Consider the following 7,500-nt stretch of genomic DNA (forward strand, 5'->3'; position numbering starts at 1 on the left):
CCTGGAGGAGGTGATTCCTTGGTCGTGGAGTAGCACATCTCAGCGACCCTGGAGGATGTGCATTGGTGTAGCACATCTCAGCAGCATCTTATGCTGCTGAGATGTGTGTTTACTGCGGCGAGAGTATCACTACTTGGTGAACAAGTTGCATAATAACTCTTGTGAGTTATTGACTGGTGTGAGTGGTGAGGTATTGACTGGTGTGGGTGGTAAGGTATTGACTGGTGTGGGTGGTGAGGTATTGACTGGTGTGGGTGGTGAGGTATTGACTGGTGTGAGTGGTGAGATATTGACTGGTGTGGGTGGTGAGGTATTGACTGGTGTGAGTGGTGAGATATTGACTGGTGTGGGTGGTGAGGTATTGACTGGTGTGGGTGGTGAGGTATTGACTGGTGTGGGTGGTGAGGTATTGACTGGTGTGGGTGGTGAGATATTGACTGGTGTGGGTGGTGAGGTATTGATTGGTGTGGGTGGTGAGATATTGACTGGTGTGGGTGGTGAGGTATTGACTGGTGTGGGTGGTGAGGTATTGACTGGTGTGGGTGGTGAGATATTGACTGGTTTGGGTGGTGAGGTACTGACTGGTGTGGGTGGTGAGGTATTGTGTGGTGTGGGTGGTGAGGTACTGACTGGTGTGGGTGGTGAGGTACTGACTGGTGTGGGTGGTGAGATATTGACTGGTGTGGGTGCTGAGGTATTGACTGGTGTGGGTGGTGAGGTACTGACTGGTGTGGGTGGTGAGGTACTGACTGGTGTGGGTGGTGAGATATTGACTGGTGTGGGTGCTGAGGTATTGACTGGTGTGGGTGGTGAGATATTGACTGGTGTGGGTGGTGAGGTATTGACTGGTGTGGGTGGTGAGATATTGACTGGTGTGGGTGGTGAGGTACTGACTGGTGTGGGTGGTGAGGTACTGACTGGTGTGGGTGGTGAGGTACTGACTGGTGTGGGTGGTGAGGTACTGACTGGTGTGGGTGGTGAGGTACTGACTGGTGTGGGTGGTGAGGTACTAACTGGTGTGGGTGGTGAGGTACTGACTGGTGTGGGTGGTGAGGTACTGACTGGTGTGGGTGGTGAGGTACTAACTGGTGTGGGTGGTGAGGTACTAACTGGTGTGGGTGGTGAGGTACTGACTGGTGTGGGTGGTGAGGTACTAACTGGTGTGGGTGGTGAGGTACTGACTGGTGTGGGTGGTGAGGTACTAACTGGTGTGGGTGGTGAGGTACTAACTGGTGTGGGTGGTGAGGTACTGACTGGTGTGGGTGGTGAGGTACTAACTGGTGTGGGTGGTGAGGTACTGACTGGTGTGGGTGGTGAGGTACTGACTGGTGTGGGTGGTGAGGTACTAACTGGTGTGGGTGGTGAGGTACTAACTGGTGTGGGTGGTGAGGTACTGACTGGTGTGGGTGGTGAGGTACTAACTGGTGTGGGTGGTGAGGTACTGACTGGTGTGGGTGGTGAGGTACTGACTGGTGTGGGTGGTGAGGTACTAACTGGTGTGGGTGGTGAGGTACTAACTGGTGTGGGTGGTGAGGTACTGACTGGTGTGGGTGGTGAGGTACTAACTGGTGTGGGTGGTGAGGTACTGACTGGTGTGGGTGGTGAGGTACTGACTGGTGTGGGTGGTGAGGTACTAACTGGTGTGGGTGGTGAGGTACTAACTGGTGTGGGTGGTGAGGTACTGACTGGTGTGGGTGGTGAGGTACTAACTGGTGTGGGTGGTGAGGTACTGACTGGTGTGGGTGGTGAGGTACTGACTGGTGTGGGTGGTGAGGTACTAACTGGTGTGGGTGGTGAGGTACTGACTGGTGTGGGTGGTGAGGTACTGACTGGTGTGGGTGGTGAGGTACTAACTGGTGTGGGTGGTGAGGTACTAACTGGTGTGGGTGGTGAGGTACTAACTGGTGTGGGTGGTGAGGTACTAACTGGTGTGGGTGGTGAGGTACTAACTGGTGTGGGTGGTGAGGTACTAACTGGTGTGGGTGGTGAGGTACTGACTGGTGTGGGTGGTGAGGTACTAACTGGTGTGGGTGGTGAGGTACTGACTGGTGTGGGTGGTGAGGTACTAACTGGTGTGGGTGGTGAGGTACTGACTGGTGTGGGTGGTGAGGTACTGACTGGTGTGGGTGGTGAGGTACTAACTGGTGTGGGTGGTGAGGTACTAACTGGTGTGGGTGGTGAGGTACTGACTGGTGTGGGTGGTGAGGTACTAACTGGTGTGGGTGGTGAGGTACTGACTGGTGTGGGTGGTGAGGTACTGACTGGTGTGGGTGGTGAGGTACTAACTGGTGTGGGTGGTGAGGTACTGACTGGTGTGGGTGGTGAGGTACTGACTGGTGTGGGTGGTGAGGTACTAACTGGTGTGGGTGGTGAGGTACTAACTGGTGTGGGTGGTGAGGTACTAACTGGTGTGGGTGGTGAGGTACTAACTGGTGTGGGTGGTGAGGTACTAACTGGTGTGGGTGGTGAGGTACTAACTAGTGTGGGTGGTGAGGTACTAACTGGTGTGGGTGGTGAGGTACTAACTGGTGTGGGTGGTGAGGTACTAACTGGTGTGGGTGGTGAGGTACTAACTGGTGTGGGTGGTGAGGTACTAACTAGTGTGGGTGGTGAGGTACTAACTGGTGTGGGTGGTGAGGTACTAACTGGTGTGGGTGGTGAGGTACTAACTGGTGTGGGTGGTGAGGTACTAACTGGTGTGGGTGGTGAGGTACTAACTGGTGTGGGTGGTGAGGTACTAACTGGTGTGGGTGGTGAGGTACTAACTAGTGTGGGTGGTGAGGTACTAACTAGTGTGGGTGGTGAGGTACTAACTGGTGTGGGTGGTGAGGTACTAACTGGTGTGGGTGGTGAGGTACTAACTGGTGTGGGTGGTGAGGTACTAACTAGTGTGGGTGGTGATACTAGGGAGTGATAAGCCTCACAATCACTTCAGTGATTCTTACTTTATCTGTCTCTGAATACCAACAACAAATTCTGAATAGAGCGATTATATTTTAATATTTGTCCTCACAGAGTATGGCAAACTCCGGGTTTCCCATACGCCGGTTTAACTCTTAAACCTCTCTAAGTTTAAGAGTTAAACCAGCGAGGGAAATTCAGTGCTAGAAGAAGTGATAGAAACTTGATCCTTCGCTCGCTAATCGCAGGCCGGTCTCAGACCAACCAAGCTACCGGCGTTTCTCGGGAAAGTAGCAAATTGTTCGAGGAGCGCTGGGGAACATCGAAGCAGCGAGCTGGCATCTGCACTAACGTAACGAGTTATCCTAATATCTTCTGACAAGATAATTTTTGACAGAGAAGAGTTTCAGCATCGTGGTCATCGACGAGCGGAGGATAGTGCCCCCATAACTCCTTCCAAATGACCCGCATGCGATTACTGCTTAATGTAAATATAATATTTCATTTGCAATATATATATATATATATATATATATATATATATATATATATATATATATATATATATATATATATATATATATATATATATATATATATATATATATATATATATGTATGTATATGTCGTGCCGAATATGTAAAACTGGTCAATTAGCAAGAACTCATTTAATATTAAGTCCTTTCTAAAATTTTCTCTTATACGTTTAAAGATATATTTTTTTTCATTAATGGTAATGTAAATTTTTTTAATTTTGCACCAAAAGAATCTTAGAAAACTTACCTAACCTTATTATATCAAGAACAATTTATTTTAGCCTAACCCAACTAAATATATTTTAGATTTGTTTACAATAATTTAATACTAAACAAACAGTGAAATATATTTTTTTCGTTAAGTTAAGAATGATTTTGGCGAAATTATTGCATACACAAATTTTCACTTGTCCTATATGGCAAGATGAGCGTTGCTATTTAAGCCAAGATCGCAAGTTCTGCCTATTCGGCACGACATATATATATATATATATATATATATATATATATATATATATATATATATATATATAAAATGTTGGTTAATGAGCGGAGACTCAGTAGTTAAGTAAGAGCTACCAGCAGTAAGATAACAGGAGTTACCAGTGCTAGAAGATAAGCAACTTAAACTTACCACTTCCTAGGTAAGAGCAAATCACATTCAATCTTCTAGCTGTATGACCCCTAAGGATTTATCACTTTCACATGACTCTAATAAAAATAATAATAATAATAATAATAATAATAATAATAATAATAATAATGCAATACTTAATAATGTATTAGTTACCTTGTTTGACTAGTTACTGTGTAATATAGTAAGACATCAGTAGAAAGACGGGTTTGAAGACATAATATGCAGAGCCAGTTCTTAATGAGACGACGTTTGATTCAGGGTAGACCTCTATCAAGTTGTTACTTGATAGAGCTCTAATTAGGTTTATTTGGTTTAAAGTCTCTCGAGTACACGCGGGTCATTAACTCCGCGTGTCGCCTGTACACCACCAGTCAGAGATACTTTAACTCCAACACAAGAATTATTAACGTGAACTACATACCTACTTGAGATATATACCTCATTTAAGTGAATATACACTGCTTATCACAGTGCAAATGAAACTAAATATATATACCTGACGATATATTCAAATTCACCAAAAACCCACAATTCAGAGAAGAACCTCGTGAGAACGTTCAGGTCCGTCCTGGACCACTCTTGCCATGAGGTTCCTCTCCTAAATGTGGGTTCTCTTGGTGAATTGTTCCAGCCAAGGTACTGTGAATTTTCCTTCTTTATATACAAAGTTGATTATGCTTTGCCATGGGAGAAGCTTATCTTCAATACAAGCTTGTTCTGTACATAACGTATTCATGATACTTATGTATACGAGGAGCCAGTGTCGACGACGGTCCGGGGTTCAGCGTCCAGTGGCAGAGATGGTACATGTAGTTGACATACCTTGATGTTGCTCCCACACACTGGCTTACAGCCCCGTCCACGGGAGCTTTCAACCCCTACACGCGGGAGCTTTCAATCCCTTCATGGGATTTATAACCTTCACACGAGGGGCTTTCAATCCTTACAGAAAGTCTTCTAGTTCTTGCATGGAGGTTTACTTCCCTTATAATACCGTTGCTTGCGGCCTCTACAAGAGGCCATTCACCCTTCCTACATGGGGGTTACAGCCCCATATACGGGAGTTGGCCAGTCACTGACCCAACCCCCTGACCACATTTCATCGCAAATTTATGCCACGCTGTAACAATGAGTTTATACACTTGTACTATTCCTGGTCACCATCAGCGCTGAAGGTGAACATAAACACTTCAGTGACCAGCAAACAATAGTTCCACTCAGTGCTGGAATTAATCGATAACAGTTTTGTTCAGGTTTCGCCACGATAACACAAGTTAGTTTAATATAATGATGTCGTTGAAATGGATATGATAGGTGGGTGTTTAGCCGTGAGTTTCAAGTGACGGTCGCCACGAGCACAGTGTTCCACTTTCTGTTAACTTCTGGGTATTTAAAAAAAAAGTGGCAATCTTCCCGACACTCAACTTACCCAAATAATTGATCTCCACCTGAGTATTAAAAATCTGCGGTTTTCTCTCTATCCACCTACAAATTATGACTTAAAAAAAATCCTATAATTAAATCGAAGCATAGATATCTATTCATACATTTCTCTTTCGTACAGCTATAATGTAAATTTAGTAAGGTAGGTGGTGATGGGAGCGGACACACACACCCCAACCCACGTCCACACAACAACTAAGGTGGTTCCGTCCTTGCTCGCTACTGGGACACACACGCGTTGCCTGCTGAGGAGAATTATTTTCACTTTTTATTTTCCTACGCTTTCAAGAAAACGCCACATCAGCGTCCCCATCTACCACAGGGTCTACGAGGATAGGAGGGAGGCGCCTACATCTACCAAAATTCAATTTGAGGAATTTGGAGGTACGTACGGTGCTCATGGCTGGCGACAACTGTCAATTCGCTTTACTACAGCGAGTATAGTGTGCGGAATACGTAACAATACTCGCGATTTTTTTACGCTACGGCTTATTTTAACCCAGTTTTTTTGTCCTCTGCTTTCCGTCACGAAGCCAGCGACAACGTACTCACCCCGCCCGGACGCCACTCTCTCTCACCTGCAACTGCAGTACATCCCAGCAGCTGCAACACTGGATGCAGCTGCAATACTGGGTGCAGCTGCAACACTGGATGCTGCTGCCGTCCGACGGACTCCTGTGACACACAAGCTGTTACGACTGTGCTGCCCAGCGCCTCTTGCTCCACTTTAACAACTGTCGAGCGTTCGTGGCTACACTTGTGTACTTTCGAGCGCCTCTCCCTTAACTAGCTCACTGACGAACACCATCCGGTGCACCTGTCCGCTGACGAACACCATCCGGTGCACCTATCCGCTGACGAACACCATCCTGTGCACTTGCCCACTGACGAAAATCACCCAGTGCACTTTCCCACTGACAAAAACCATCCGGTGCACTTGCCCACAGACGAACACCGTCCGGTGCACTTGCCCACTGACGAAAATCACCCGGTGCACTTTCGCACTGACGAACACCATCCGGAGCACTTGCTCATTGATGAACACCATCCGGTGCACTTTCCCACTGACGAACACCATCCGGTACACTTGCCCATTGATGAACATCACCCGGTGCACTTGCCCACTGACGAACACTATCAGATGCACTTGCTCACTGACGAATGCCTTCTTATTCGATCCTTGCCCTGGTTGTTCTTGAGACTGGGATCCTTGCCCTGGGTGTTTCTGAGACTGGGATCCTTGCCCTGGGTGTTTCTGAGACTGGGATCCTTGCCCAGGTTGTTCCTGAAACTGGGATCCTTGCCTGGGTTGTTCCTGAGACTGGGATCCTTGCCCTGGTTCTTCCTGAGACTGGGGTCCTTGCCCTGGGTGTTTCTGAGACTGGGATCCTTGCCCTCGTTGTTCCTGAGACTGGGATCCTTGCCATGGGTGTTTCTGAGGCTGGGATCCTTGCCCTGGTTGTTCCTGAGACTGGAATCTTTGCCCTGGTTGTTCCTGAGACTGGAATCCTTGCCCTGGTTGTTTCTGAGACTGGGATCCTTTCCCTGGTTGTTCCTGAGACTGGGATCCTTGCCCTCGTTGTTCCTGAGACTGGGATCCTTGCCCTAGTTGTTCCTGAGACTGGGATCCTTGCCCTGGTTGTTCCTGAGACTGGGATCCTTGCCCTGGGTGTTTCTGAGACTGGGAGCCTTGTCCTGGGTGTTTCTGAAACTTGGATCCTTGCCCTGGTTGTTCCTGAGACTGGGATCCTTGCCCTGGTTGTTCCTGAGACTAGGATCCTTGCTCTGGTTGATCCTGAGACTGGGATCCTTGCCCTGGGTGTTTCTGAGACTGGGATCCTTGTCCAGGTTGTTCCTGAGACTGGGATAATTGCCTTGGTTGTTCCTGAGACTGGGATCCTTGCCCTGGTTGTTCCTGAGACTGGGGTCCTTGCCCTGGGTGTTTCTGAGACTGGGATCCTTGCCTTGGTTGTTCCTGAGAC

General features: G+C 47.5%; 1 protein-coding gene across 1 annotated transcript in view; it reads right to left on the bottom strand.

The window, feature by feature from the left end:
• The window catches only part of LOC128700322 (protein SSUH2 homolog), a 250,358-nt gene extending 244,390 nt beyond the window's left edge, over window positions 1–5,968 (bottom strand). Inside the window, exon 1 of the mRNA XM_053793430.2 lies at window positions 5,623–5,968. The gene's annotated coding sequence lies outside the window, so the exon portion shown is untranslated. The remainder of the gene's footprint in view (window positions 1–5,622) is intronic.
• Window positions 5,969–7,500: the final 1,532 nt, after the last annotated feature.

This window comes from Cherax quadricarinatus, chromosome 20 (genome assembly GCF_038502225.1).
Source record: "Cherax quadricarinatus isolate ZL_2023a chromosome 20, ASM3850222v1, whole genome shotgun sequence".
NCBI lineage: Eukaryota > Metazoa > Arthropoda > Malacostraca > Decapoda > Parastacidae > Cherax > Cherax quadricarinatus.